The sequence below is a fragment of the Protopterus annectens genome, chromosome 14.part0, assembly GCF_019279795.1.
Source record: "Protopterus annectens isolate FY-2018-M chromosome 14.part0, PAN1.0, whole genome shotgun sequence".
NCBI lineage: Eukaryota > Metazoa > Chordata > Ceratodontiformes > Protopteridae > Protopterus > Protopterus annectens.
In genome coordinates, this window is record NC_056748.1 from 903,584,875 (window position 1) to 903,599,892 (window position 15,018).

At 38.3% G+C, this 15,018-nt stretch overlaps 1 protein-coding gene across 5 annotated transcripts in view; it reads left to right on the top strand.

Moving 5' to 3' along the window:
- IDE (insulin degrading enzyme) overlaps positions 1-15,018 on the top strand; it is a 3,524,264-nt gene that overhangs the window by 39,969 nt on the left and 3,469,277 nt on the right. The window lies entirely within an intron of this gene.

Below are 15,018 nucleotides of genomic sequence, written 5' to 3' on the forward strand. Positions count from 1 at the left end.
TTTCTAGGCTTGTTTGGATTTTCTTGGTACACAAATGTCAATAAATAAATTGTAGTCTAACTTGAAGATTTAACTTACCTTATCACAAATATTATGTTATATATTTAGAACCCTTAGCTTAAAAGTTGAGGTTAGCTTTGAATGCAGCGACTCTCAAGAAATTGCACTAGTCACAGATGATACAATGCTACACTTAACTAGTCCAGAAGAGAACATTTAAAGATTTTTCATGGTAAGTGAATTTTCTGAGATTTCTGAGTATAAAGTGGATGAAAAATGAAATAAATCTTAATACACTATGCATTTACAAAAAGAGTTAGTTCAGCAACACCATGTCTACTTGGGCATTTTATACTGTGGATACTTGGAGGCCTGGATTTTAAGGAAGAACACAGATTCACGAAGAAAGACTTAAACTGAAACTGTCAACACTGTTTTGGCAATGTTAAATGAGTAAATGGAGATATTTTTTTGGATTGTGACAAAATTCATACTCTAAAATGTTTGTAGTGCCCCTGGTAAAATTAAGGGGAGGTAGTAGGCATTTCTGATTTAGTGTGGAAGGTAAACCATAGGAATATCTTGAGAAAGAAAGAAGAAATTTCCTGTGGTATGGCATGAATTACAGTAAGATGACACCTCGGGGTGGGGGTTGGGGGTATGGCAGCTCCAGATTTGAGGAACTACTCTAGGGCCAATCAGGGTTAGCATATTTACTGCAAAAATGGGAGACTGAGTGCAGGATGGCAATGAATGATACTCCCTTGTTGGGGGGTAGATAGGATGTAATGAGCATAGATAAATGATCTGAATGTTCCCAAGGAGTGGAAGAGGGATAGATAGACAGAACTTGGAGAGAATTTATAAATCCATTTGAAAAGTGGACGATGGAACTGCTTCCTGTAGGATTAAGCAAGAGCTGTATGCAAACTTGTTGGAAAAAAATGTTTTAAAAGGAAGTGGGGACCCGTTTATTGGGCATAAGTAATACAGATGGTGAAACAACCTATTTGACCTGTATAGTGTCGGAGTAGGAGAAAATTCGAACAAAGGGGGACAGAAATGCCAACTATGCAGACTACTCCAACTCCGGACATTTACTCCCCGTGCAGCTAAACTTAATCAAAACACCTCCTCGTACAGCCTGCGATACTACTCCCAAGCTACATCAACTTTTGTTACTCTCAGAATCAAACTCCACAGCACTGCACATGCATTCTCCTCTCAGGCACCCAGTCTTAGGCAAGGTCTCCCTTTCAACCTAAAAGAAATAAACAGAGTAGCTTTGGCTAACAAGACGAGTTAACGCACTAGCACTAGTGTAAATAAATCAAAATAGAAAGTGTAAAAGCACATGTGCGAAAACGAGGACACATATATCCAAATCTTCTTTCTTGCTTCAAGTAATAAATTCCAGTAACAGTTGAGTTGAATCTCTTTATTCACATAAAAAACAGGTACAGGGATAAGCGCTTTCGCTAGATTAGCTTCATCAGATCCTACCACACTCTCAATATAATAGCACCTTATATAGTCAATTTTGTTTCATTTAATTTGATAATTGGTGTTAATTGACAAATATAATAATCAAATGAGTCAAACATTGTACTACAACTTGTTAAATACATCTAGGACTGCAAACATAAAAAGAATCTAAAACTTTGTGACATATATAACATATTATATGAAAAAACATTATCTAAAAAAATATATAAAACATAATACATTTATAAAAAATTATTCAATTATATGTATTCTAAAATGTATGAATTCATTAGACTATAGTAGGATATATGAATACAGTTAATGTAAAATACACTTAGTGTAAAATATATATGAATGTACACTGGTTTTAACTAATGAATATTCATGAGTTATTTCAATGAATTTGATTTGATGAATTCGAAAGTACTTGAGGTATTCTATTGGTTTGGTTTTAATGAATTAATTGAATAAAGGTATATAAATGTAATAATGGGTGGAAGACATTTATCTGATGAAGTCCAGGGTGGACAAAAAACGTATGTTTAGAAGGAGCGTTAATGTTGGATTGTACAATAAAGCAGTTTTTTATTTAAACAACGAGTTTTTCCTTTCGTAGGCACTGTGGATTTGTATATATGAATGTATATAAACTTGTCACAACAGATGCATGATGTGTAAATGAATTAGAGTAAATAGATAAATAAATAGGTATATGTATATATAGAGTGTGTGTATATGTATATATTAGGAATATTAAAATATATAATATATTAGGAATATTAAAATATATAAATATGAATATGGAGATATATATATATATATATATGAAAAGAGTAAATGGGTATATTGGTCTTAAATGTGAATATATGTTTGAAATTATATTAAATATGTAAAATGCAAAGTAAATATAATACAGGTAAAGTCATATCAATGTATATATATGTCAGACAATTGATAATGGTTAAAATATTAATAAGTATAAATATGAATGTAAATATAGATATGAACATAAAATATAAATATATAAATAAATGTGAATATGTACATATATGTATATTCTATAAAAATGTCCTAAATGATGAATGTATATGTATGTGTGTGTAAATGTAATGCAAAATTGTGTACGTATGCAATGGTATATAAATAAGTAAATACTAAATCAGTTATAACAAATAGTAAATGTAGCTATATAAATGTGTGTATATGTGTGAGGTTGGTTTCAAATGTTACTTAATATGTCTGCATTGTCTGAGGTAGGGTTTAATTGAGGCTCTTTCATTTAGGCCATGTCCTTTATCAGCCCCGAGTAAAATTATCCACCCACTTTCTCTGCCTTCTGTATGACATCTTATATTTCCTCCTCTTTTGTTTGGTACAATCACTTCCAACACCTTAAATGTCAATTTATGTGTGTCTGCTTGTGTTATGTGTTTAGCTAAAGCATTGTTTAAATTTCTCTTCCTGATATTATAACAATGCTCTCTCATTCTGTCTCGTAGGCAACGATTAGTTTGCCTACGTAGATTGAGGAGCAGGTGGTGCATACTGCCAGATATACAACATGACAGGTCATACAGTTGGCATCAGCAGTAAGATGGAAATCTTTATCCAAATCTGGGTGTATAAAAGTTGGATCGGTGTCAGTTTATGAGCAAAAATTGCAATGTCCACATGGTTTAGTATAACCTTCTGTTTGGACAACTTTCGTAGATATATTGTAACATAGCAATTTTTTAACCCTACCTCAGACAACGCAGACATATTAAGTAACATTTGAAACCAACCTCACACATATACACGCATTTATATAGCTACATTTACTATTTGTTATAACTGATTTAGTATTTACTTATTTATATACCATTGCATACGTACACATAATTTTGCATTACATTTACACACACATACATATACATTCATCATTTAGGACATTTTTATAGAATATACATACATGTACATATTCACATTTATTTATATATTTATATTTTATGTTCATATCTATATTTACATTCATATTTATATTTATTAATATTTTAACCTTTATCAATTGTCTGACATATATATACATTGATATGACTTTACCTGTATTATTTTTACTTTGCATTTTACATATTTAATATAATTTCAAACATATATTCATATTTAAGACCAATATACCCATTTACCCTTTTCATATATATATCCATATTCATATTTATATATTTTAATATTCCTAATATATACATATACACACACTCTATATATACATATACCTATTTATTTATCTATTTACTCATTAATTCATTTACACATCATACATCTGTTGTGACAAATTTATATACATTCATATATATTTTACACTAACTGTATTTTACATTAACTGTAAAATATAACCTACTATATTCTAATGAATTCATAAATTTTAGAATACATATAATTGAATAATTTTTTATAAGTGTATTATAAATGTTTTATATATTTGTTTAGATAGTCTTTTCATATAATATGTTATATGTCACAAAGTTTTAGATTCTTTCTATGTTTGCAGTCCTAGATGTATTTAACAAGTTGTAGTACAATGTTTGACTCCTTTGATTATTATATTTATTTGTCAATTAACTAACGCCAATTATCAAATTAAATGAAACAAAATTGACTATATAAGGTGCTATTATATTGAGAGTGTGGTAGGATCTGATGAAGCTAATCTAGCGAAAGCGCTTATCCCTGTACCTGTTTTTTATGTGAATAAAGAGATTCAACTCAACTGTTACTGGAATTTATTACTTGAAGCAAGAAAGAAGATTTGGATATGTGTCCTCGTTTTCGCACATGTGCTTTTACACTTTCTATTTTAAAAGAAATAAACACTTGATTTATTTAATTGATTTATTTATTTGACATATGTTAACTTGGTTGATCCAACTGGGTTAGAAGTCTATTTTCAGTGGAGACCCAAGGAGAAAAGCTCCAATTGTTAATAAAAACAAGAAGATAAATACAAAGCCATGTACAAAAAGTGAAGGTATGGTAACATAAGGAAGTACTTAAGCAGTTACATAAAGAGAAATCATTAAAAAAGTGGTTATAACTAAGACTGTCTAAACAGTTACAATAGACAGAGACATCATGTACAGGGTAGTCAGGATGTACATAAAAGGTGAAAATCAAGAGTGAAATAAGACTGTTTTGTAAAGGGTATTTACATATAGTATGATTGTGGAAAAATGTTATAAAATGTATGTATTGTACATGCAACTACACTCTAGGTTAAGTCTGGTATTTCATCTTTGTGAAAGTGGAGAAAAGAACTGGAGTTAAGCCAGAGAGAAGAAAGGTAGTAAAATAAAAGATGTTTGCTGGAGACTGGTAGGTCAGGTGGGGTTTAGACAGGGCCAGAGTCATGTGTATACAATGGTGTGTTTTAAGCTCTTCTTTGAAATGTTTTGGGTGTGAGATATTTCTTACATACGTGGGGAGTTTGTTCCAGACGTGCGACACCGAATGTTTGTATAGGAGTTTACCTATGTTTCTCTTGGCTATGTTTCTGTAGATGTCAAGGAGATGTTGATTGGAGCTGCTAAGAGGACTGTTAGGCATATACTTGGATGTGAGTGAGGACAAGGAGCTACAAGCAGTAGGTTTGTGAGTGAGGACAAGGAGCTACAAGCAGTAGGTTTGTAGAGTACTGAATGTGTTTATTTGTAGCTGTGATAGTAGGAGTTGGGGAATTCTAACCAATTTAGCTTTAGTGCAAGACAGTGGTAAGAGTTGTAGGGCAGGTTTGTGGTGAATCTAGCCATTTTGTTTTAGGCTTAGTCAAGCTTGGAGAGTAAAGAAGATTGAATGTTTGTGAGAAGTGGAGTTGCGTTGAGTAGGCAAGGTAGGAGGAAAGCTTGAGCCACAGAAGGTCTAGCGTTAAAGGTGAGGAATTCCTTATTTCTGTAAAGTAATCCCAGTTTTTGATTTTTTTTTTAAATACTCTGCTGAATGTGAAGGTAGAATTTTAATTGATTGTTAGTTATGGTGCCAAGCAGATTAATGTGAGATTCTGGATTAATGGTGGTATTGTCAAGGGGTATGATGGTAAAGGTGGATTTGTGATGGGATAGTGTTTGAGGGAGGAATAGAAGTTTTCTCTTTTGGATTTATTATAAACTGGTTTTCTGAAAGCAGTCTTTCAGTAGACAGGAATGAGTTTTGTAAATGTGTGGAGGAGAGAGATATTGTTAGCGAAGGAGGTAATTGTAGAGTTGTCAGCGTATTGTATAAGCGAAGAGTGGCTGCAGGATGTATGGAGGCTTTTTAGTAAAGATGTTGAACAGGATGGGTCCCAGGATAGAGCCCTGGAGGACTCCAGATTTGATAGGTGGGAAGAGGGAGTTGGAAGTGTGCCATTTTACAGATTGTAGTCTATGGGAGAGGTAACTGGAGAAACCAGTTAAGAGTGGAAGTAGGTTTAGTTAGGTAATTTAGATATTAACTTGTCGTGTGGCACTGTATCAAAGGCTATTGAGGGATCAAGGAATAGACAAGGATACAAGTTGGTTGTTGTCCCTAGCCTCAGCTACAGTTAGAGTAAAATGTAGGAGGGCAGTGACAGTACTGTGGTTTTGCCTAAACCCATGTTTGGTTGGAGTCGGAAGATTTTCAGGGATTAATAGTTTGAGAAGCTGCGTATGAATGCACTTTTCAAGGATTTTAGAAAGTGGGGAAAGAAGAGCTGTAGGTCTAAAATTTGATGGGTCAGTGGAATTCGCACTTTTATGTAAGTGATGTTTGTGACGTCCCCACACTGGGCCAGTAATCAAGGAGCCTGAATCCTCACCACTGACACTGGAGAGGGACATTCAGTTAAAATACAAATGGATACACACATTATTTCTATGTGCAGACCTCTCTGCATCAAGTACAGTTTCCCTTAAGAGCACCCAGGGAACGTTCTCAGTCCTGGGGCTAGTTACTCTCTATATCGGTCCAGACCCCCAGTAAGACTCCCCACTGGTATAGCTGCAGAGTTAAATCCTCAGCCGAATGTACAAGCCAAGTTCTCCCCCAGTCTGTCTCTTTGTGTCCCTGCTCCAGGTAGCTGACATGCACACACACCTGGGGAAGGCTGGCACAAGTTTACTAGTGATTTCCCCTTCTGCCCAGACTATAAAGTAGTCATCACTGCCACAAAGCACTACAAAGCTAGCTACCTAAGACTCTTGCAAAGATACCCAATTATACTGTGTGAAATGAATAATAATACAAATGGTAATGTTGACTAAACAGCAAGGCTTTCAGGGGTGTCCAGAGTCCTCACCAAATATATGCATATAGTCTCAGCTAAAATATTTTCTAAAAAAGTACCAGCCACAAGGAAACGTTTAAATATGTTTAATACTAAATAATAAAAGATCAAGAAATTACTAAATATCTGTTTACGGTAAGCGCTAGTTTCAGTAATGCTGCTGAGACTTCAGTGTCCTCCAATATTAAAACATTTCTGTACAGAATGACATCACATAGATCTGGTCATCTGACTCTTGTTTCCCACACTATCACCCATCACTAGAAGCTACCAGGGTTTTAGCACATGTGTTACCATATACACAAATAGAGCTTTTCTCAGATGTGGTGCAGCTGCTGGAAGTCATAAAACTTTTCTCTAGCACAGACGTTGCGTCTCTGGCTCCATTAAAAACTGTGAGATGGCATCTTTATAGTTTAACCCATAAAATAATTTTAATTTCAAGAGTATTTTGCAAAATCAGGTGGATTAAGATTAAATACTACACTTCCAGTATATGCTGTTATAATGTATACATTTAAACAGTTAAAATAATGCATGTACATCTTTCTTCCTTCCAGCAGGGCACATTGTTGATAAATTTGAAGCAAATCTCACATGAACATTTTTTGCACAAGCATCAGTACAAGTCAGTTTGCTATACAAATGACATGTAATTATTTACAAAATTCCAGCTAGCTGTGCTGGCATATGTTACAAATCCACTGCCCGTTTCTCCTGGCATGGCTGGCATTACCTCCTATCGTCACACCTCTTCTCCCTTTTAAGACTCAGGCTAGTTTTTCAAGTACCCCTTGTGAAATGTTGCTTGAGAAGAATGAGCCTATATGGGAATACATTACCGCATACCTTGTCTTGACCGCCCATCTACATTGGCATTGTTGACCCCAATATAGTGCTGTACTGTCATATCATACGCCTGCTACCCTAGGCTCCACCATAATTTGGTGTTTTGCCAGCTGGCTGTCTCTAGCCATAGATCCCCCTCAGACTCCTCCTGCCTCCTTTTGCAAATAGCACAAGCGCCTCCCTATCCTGGTATGATTTCATCATGTTAACATGGTACAGTTTGGGCCCATGCCTCCTGCCTAGCAGTTCTGCCATGTAGTTAAAATCACTGACCTTGCTTACCACTTTGAAGGGTTCTTCCCAAGCTGCCTACAGTTTATTGTGTCTGACAGGAATGAGCACCATAATCTGCTGCCCCACAGCGTACTGTCTGGCTCGAGCATTTCTGTCATACCAGACCTTTTTCTGCTGTTGGCTTCCTGTCAGGTTCTCCTCGGCCAAGGCCATGAGCTGCCTGAGCCTTGTCCAGAGGTTTAGGACATATGCCTGAACCGACGTCTTGTGGAATTCACACTCATTCTCTCACTTACCATGAATCGTATCTAAAGGCCCCCTCAGCCTTTGCCTGTGTAGCAACTCAAAGGGTGAAAAACTTGTGGATTCCTGGGGTACCTATATGTAAGCAAACAGATGGGGCACATATTTGCCCCACTCCCTCTTAAACTGTTCTGCAAATTCCCGTAGCATGGTCTTGAGTGTGTAGTGTTACCTTTCCACAAGACCATTAGTCTGAGGATGGTAGGGGGGTGGTCTTCAGCTGCTTCACCCCACAGTGCTTCCACAGACAAGCCAGCAGGTCTGACATGAAATTGGCACCTCTGTCAGTCAGTATTTCTTTTGTGAAACCTACCCTGCTGAAAATCTTTAACAAAGCATTTGCCTGCTTTTCTGCCTCAGTGGAGGACAGAGCGACTGCCTCAGGGGTATGTAGTAGCATAATCTACTACCACCAGGATGTATTTCTTCTTGTGGAGCTGGGGTACTAAAGAGGCCCCACAATATCCATAGTTGTCCTTTGAAATGGCTCCTCAGTTACAGGTAGAGGCATCAAAGGAGCTTTGACCTTGTCTGCTGCCTTAACTACTTTTTGGCACTGCTCACAGGTCCTGCAGTACTCAGTTACATCCCTTGAAATCCCAGGTCAGTAAAAGTTCTGCATAATACATCTCTTGGTATGCTTTATGCCCACATGACCTGCAAAAGGAATATCATGGGCTAAAGCTAGAAGTGCCAGATGGTAGGCTCTAGGCATTACCAACTGCTGTTTTACCTCACCCTTTAGCCCTCCTTGAAGGGTTCACTTTCTGTAGAGTAACTCTTTGTTCCAGTATACAGATTCCCCTTTTCCTTAAGAGTCGGATGCTTCCTTAGTGAACTCCCTCAAGCCTTTTAGTGTATGGTCTGACAGTTGAGCCTGTCTCTGCTCTACTTTTGTGACTCTTCCCAGCTCCCCTTCACAGGAAGAGTGGTATCCTCTGACAGCGGTGCCTTAGTACTACGACTCACCTCTGCTCTTGCAGTCTCTCTGTCCAAGGGAACATCAGTACCTGCCAGCAGCTGTGGCTCTCCTTCAAGCTCACTACTATAGGATAGCTCCCTCCCTGAAATAGCCACATCAGCAGCCCTGACGTCAGGTGTGGTATCTGTCTGGGTCACCCCAGGCTGCCAGACCCACATACCTGTCTCCAAGCCTGAGTGCATGTAACTGCATGCACACAAGGTACTGCATTATCAAAATCATTCCATATCAAGACATTTGCAGGGATCTCTTCAAACACACCTACTTGCTGCTTCTTTTTCCACGATCCCAGTCAAGGTGAACCCTGGCCAAAGGCATTTGAAATGGGGTCCTTCCTAAAGCTCTGACTGGAGTTGACTGCCCAAGCACGTATTGCTCCTCTTTAACCACTGCAGGCTTCACAGTGGTTGTCAGAGGCTGTCTCTCTTAGCAGTGGCCTGTTTTCCATCCACTAAGATAAGATTTAACCTCTTGTGATAGTTTGGTACGCCAGCTGTCTCCAGACAACTTACCACTGACATACTGTTCGCACTTGCTGGCTCCCCCACCATTTGTTCCCACCGTGCCTCCATGGACATCTGTATGCTACATTGCCCCACTGGTTACATTTAAAATATTTAACCCTTGATCTTGACTGTGTACCTGAACTAGTGGCTTCCCCTGTTACTTGCTACTCTGTTGGGGCGGTTTAGGCTGCTCACCATGGGTTCCCTCCTATTCATGTGCAGCACTGGGTATCCCTTTCCTGTGCAGTGATGCCCTGCTTGCTAAGTAGAGATCCCCCATTTTTCTCCAACTCATCTGTAGAGTTGCACTCTTGGTCTGCCAACCAGATTCTTATGCCCTCAGGCAAAGAGATAAGGGCTTGTTTCCTCACTAGGTCAGCCAACCCTTCAAAAGTGGTGATCCGTTACCTACGTATGAAAATAACTGCTTAACTCAGCAATGTAATCTCACACACTTTCATCTGCCTTGCATATATGCTCACAAAACTTTTCTTTCTGTAATCTTCAAGTATTTAACTTAAAACTTTCGGTTTGACTGTATCATCATTTAAACAATCCATATCAGACAATTTTAAAAAACAGCAGTTACAGCTTTACCATGGAGTACGGGGGTCAGGAACCGTACCCAGAACCCTTGGTCGACATTGTACTGTGTACATACTCTTTCAAATACATGAATAAAACTGTCAAAATTATCACCCTCTGTAAGTTGTGGAAGAAATGTACTGACCTTTGTCACTTCTGGGGTGCGGTTATTCCCTTCCCCATTACCTCCATGACCCTGGCGAAGAGTCAGCATCTCCCTCTCATGTTGACGCTGCTTCGCCTTTTCTTCAGCTCCAAACGCCGCATTCTCTCTGCTGATTCTAATTCTAAACTTTTGGCTTCCAGTTCAAGTCTGTTTAACTCCAGACGGATTTTTAAGTTCTTTGAGGAAAAGGTGAACTGTCCTGTTTCTGAGAGCTGCAAATTCCCATCACCAGACTAGTTATCCTCTTGGTTGCTGGTCTGAGCTATGAATAAAGCTGAAATCATTTCCTCTTTAGTCAGGTTGGCGTACACCAGTCTGTTGGCCTCACACACCTTGGCCAGCTGGTTCTTGTCAGCGTGCCATAATCCTCTGCTGACATTTTTGCTTGCTGTCGCTGACTAAACTAACAAGAAATAAATAAATAAAACTGTTGTGAAATGAAATGCTGAATGTTCACCTTGTGGCTGTTAGACAGTACACCTTTAGTGACGACTACTTAAAAGCTACAGAAGTTTAATATCCACCACTGCTCACCAATATGTGATGTTCCCACACTGAGCAGTAATCAAGGAGTCTGAATCCTCACCACTGACACTAGAGAGGGACGTGCATTTTGGATACAAATGGATACACTCAGTATTTCCAGGTGCAGACCTCTGCTTCAAGCACAATTTCCCCTAAGAGTGCACAGGACACACACTCAGTCCAGGGTCTGGATCTCTGTCTGTCTCCCTCCAGGTCTCCAATAAGACTCCACCCTGATACAGCTGTGAGGTTAGGTCCTCAGCCGAATGTCTAAGCCAAGACGTCCAGCACCCTGTCTATAAGCCCAGTGCTTGATGTCGTTGCTCCAAGTAGCTGACATACAATGTGGTTTGATTTTTTTACACACACACACACACACACACACACACACACACACACACACACACACACACACACACACACACACCCCTACATGGGAAAGGCCAACACAGATTTACTTGCTGTGTCCCTATTTGGCCAGAGTATAAGGTAGTTAACACCACCAGACACTTCACAATCAGCTACTCTGACACCCTTAACAAAGCGTGTTCGGTTATATTGTGTAATATTAATACTAATACAAATGGTAGTAGTTGACCAAGGCAGCTAGGCCTTCTGGAGTGGCCCACACAGTGTCACCAAATAAATATTAACACTTGCAAAGCTTTAATTCTTTCTAAAAAGGACCAGCCACAATGAAACATTTTAAGTATGTTTAATAATAAAAGAACAAGTAGATACTAAATATATATTTACAGTAAACCACAGAGTTCAAATCATAGAAAATATTGAAAAAAACATTGATGGACAGACTTGTACAAATAAAAAAAAAAACAATCTCTAAACTAAGCTTCACTATATTCCTGACTAAATCTAGAAGAATTACTATTCCCTAGTAACTTACTTGATAGAGCAAGGCACAATGAAATACGTGAGCAGTCTTTCTTGTCAGGTTCCCCAAAACAGAATGCTCAATACTCCGAGATTACTCCCTATAAAATATAATTTTCAAGCTGGCTTGCAGAATGACCTTATCTGCTCACCTGACACTAGGTTCTTACAGTATCACAGAAGCTGAGACAAGAATTTAGCATAGATTGCTACAGTACACCTCTAAATGTTTATGGCAGTGCCTGGGGCTTCCCCTCTTTTTACTGAGCTAATGAACACAGGTTTCTTAAAGACCCACCATGGTCTAGTTCAGCACTGTGGGATGCCGGTTTAACAGCTCATTTACATTTCCCTTAGTTTTCTTAAAGTTAGCTAGCTGGTTAACCTCTGCTGCCCCAGTATTCTCTGTTAAAATATAAACATAGAATTCAGTCACAATAATACATTTACATTTCTTTTCATTCTGGCAGTGTGCACTTTTGATGCATTTTAATACAAGCAAACCTAACAAATACATTTTCAGCATGAGCATCTGTACAAATCTGTTTGATATGAAAATGATGCATAATTATTTACAAAATTCCAGCTAGCTGTGCTGGAAGAAGTTATACATCCACTGCCCTACTTCTGCCATGGCATGCAGTACCTCCTGTTGCCACCCCTCCCGGTTATTAGCTCTGACACAGGATCTTCACTCCCACCCATTTGGAATAAGTCATCCAGAAATTCAGAACCTGAAACGGTGACCATGTGGTTTCTCCCCTTCCAGTGATGTCTAGACTGTCCAGGTTTTCATTCCTAGTCAGACGCATCCTTACATCTTGTCAGAAGGAACCCACGAGAAAGGTGTACAAGTAAGTGGAAAAGATTCTCCCATTGGGTTGCCGAGAGACAAGTGGATTCCCTTTTCAGCACACATTTCAGCTCTTCTGGATTTGCTTCCATTTTTAACAGTGATGCTAGTTATTCAACCATAAAAAATAAAGATTCAACTTGCATCTATCTCAAATTTTTATATAGGACATGACCAGTCCTCTTTGGCCTCATCTGGATTGTGTAAAGCCTTTCTTAAAGCTACTTTCTAACTCCCCCCCCCCCCCCCATCAAAGACCCTACTCCACTGTAGGATCTAAATATTTTCCTACAAGCTTTGACCCTGTCCCCTTTTATGCCAGCTGCATAGCAGATTTAAGTTTTGTCTTGAAAAAATATTTTTCTGGTCGCATTCACTTCAGCAAGACTATTATCTGAGCTCCAGGCACTCTCATGTAAGCCACCATGTTAAATTTTTCATAAAAACAGGGTTTTTCTCTACACAAATCATTCCTTTGTACCTATGGTGACCTCAGAAACAACAATGAATAGCTCAGTCAGCCTTCCTGTTTTCTTTCCAAATTTTCCAATAAAGGAGTGTACATGCTTTACCTTTTACATGTGCGTAGGCAACTTCTGTTCTGTAACAGAACAAAAGATTTCAGAAAATCGGAGCAGCTGTTTATTTTCTTTTCCAAAGCCAGACTGGGAAAATGTGCTTTAAAGGTGGCTAGCCAAGAGACTTACTGAGTGTAAATAGACTAACACTTCCCAGACCTACTAGGGTTTATTCCACCAGGTTGTTCGCCACATCCTCTGCCTTTTGGCCTAATGTTTCTGCAGATCCCATTTGTGGAACTGCGTATTGGTCTACCCATTATTGCTCATTACAAATTGGATATCTTAACTCAGAACAGAGCAGCGTTTGGCTTCGCTGTGCTCCAGAATATCCTTCCTTGAGGACCACCCTAGGTTTTCTCTAGCTGGGGACTCTGCCCATTCAGTTGAGGAATGGGTGAAAGAGACAGCATGAGATATAAAGGTTATATACTTATCATAACTATACAACTGTTTTGTCTGTTTTCGTCATTCCTCAACTTGCCTTCCTCCATCACCCTTCCTATTTCACATTTTTTTCTAATTCCCAAGACTCCTAGTTTGACCAGAGGAGTAAATGTATTGTTTGACTGACTAATCACCTCCATCTCATTTATCTTTGTTTCTCAAACTTGTCTAGTTAATCTCCGATATTTTTTTTTCAGTGTTTCTATATGATAGCTGTTTGTACACACACTGCAGAGTGAAGGGGGGACAACTCAATCTAAAAATTATGCTGTTGGTGAGGAGGATTATGGATAAGGGAAGGAGCTGGAGCTACGGATCCAAGATCCCACCAGGCGAGGAAGGACAAAAAGACAATACAGATGCGTAGTTATGGTGGTATATAACTTTTATTTTGTATTACTTCAGTATTGGTAAATGTTTAGGTATGTTTTGCGGTCATGAAAAACCTTATTTATGTTGCTAAGTAGTACTGTAGTTTTTAGATGGTGGTTGCCTGTAGTTCTAGAGCTCTGTGATTTTAATGTTTGGCGAGGGTGCTTTAGTCAAGTAGAACATGTTTTGCACTGTTTTTCTTTAGACCCTGTATATGTTATGATTACTTTAGACTTTTTTAGTTTGAACTTGTAAACATGTACGTGTTTTATCTTTAACTTTAATTTGTAAGCAGGTTGGGATAGTAAGGGCTCTTGTAGTCCAATCTGTTTGTATAAATGAATACAGATCTCTCTCTCTGTCATATTGTTGAAATCCATTTTAACATTAAACATTTTCAGTTTTTTTTTCTCCTTCCTTCACCCATACATTGTTTAATTATCCTCTAGTACTTGCTAGTTTTTCCTTCAAGATCTACTTGTCTGGTGTAGTACAGTGGGTCTGAGCAGTGATGGTTACACATCAACCTTCCAACTGCTGTAAGATAGGCTTGGCAAGTAACGGGTTTCATGGCAATACTGCACAATGTTATACTGGAAGCTGTGCTCGTTGTCATCGGACATTTTCTCCCTTTACATTGACAGAGCTGAGTGTGCAGAGACAGTAGTTGCTTTTGCACCTGTGCACAATGGTGGTATGTCCACATACTCATTTGGCTAAAAGTCAGAGTCCTATATTTACCCAGCTTCCAGCAGTAAATACAGGTGTAATGTGGTCCACCCCCACATTCCCCTAGCGAGCATCAGGAGTTGGATACCTTGTCTTTCAAATTATGAGTTTGTTACTTTGAACTCTTGTTGCTGTCATTACAGGTAGGTATGTTCCTACTGTGCCAATGGGATGACTGAAAGTTTTGTTTCTAGCATTAACATCACAATACCTTTTTAAGATAAAAGTTTAAGTAGCT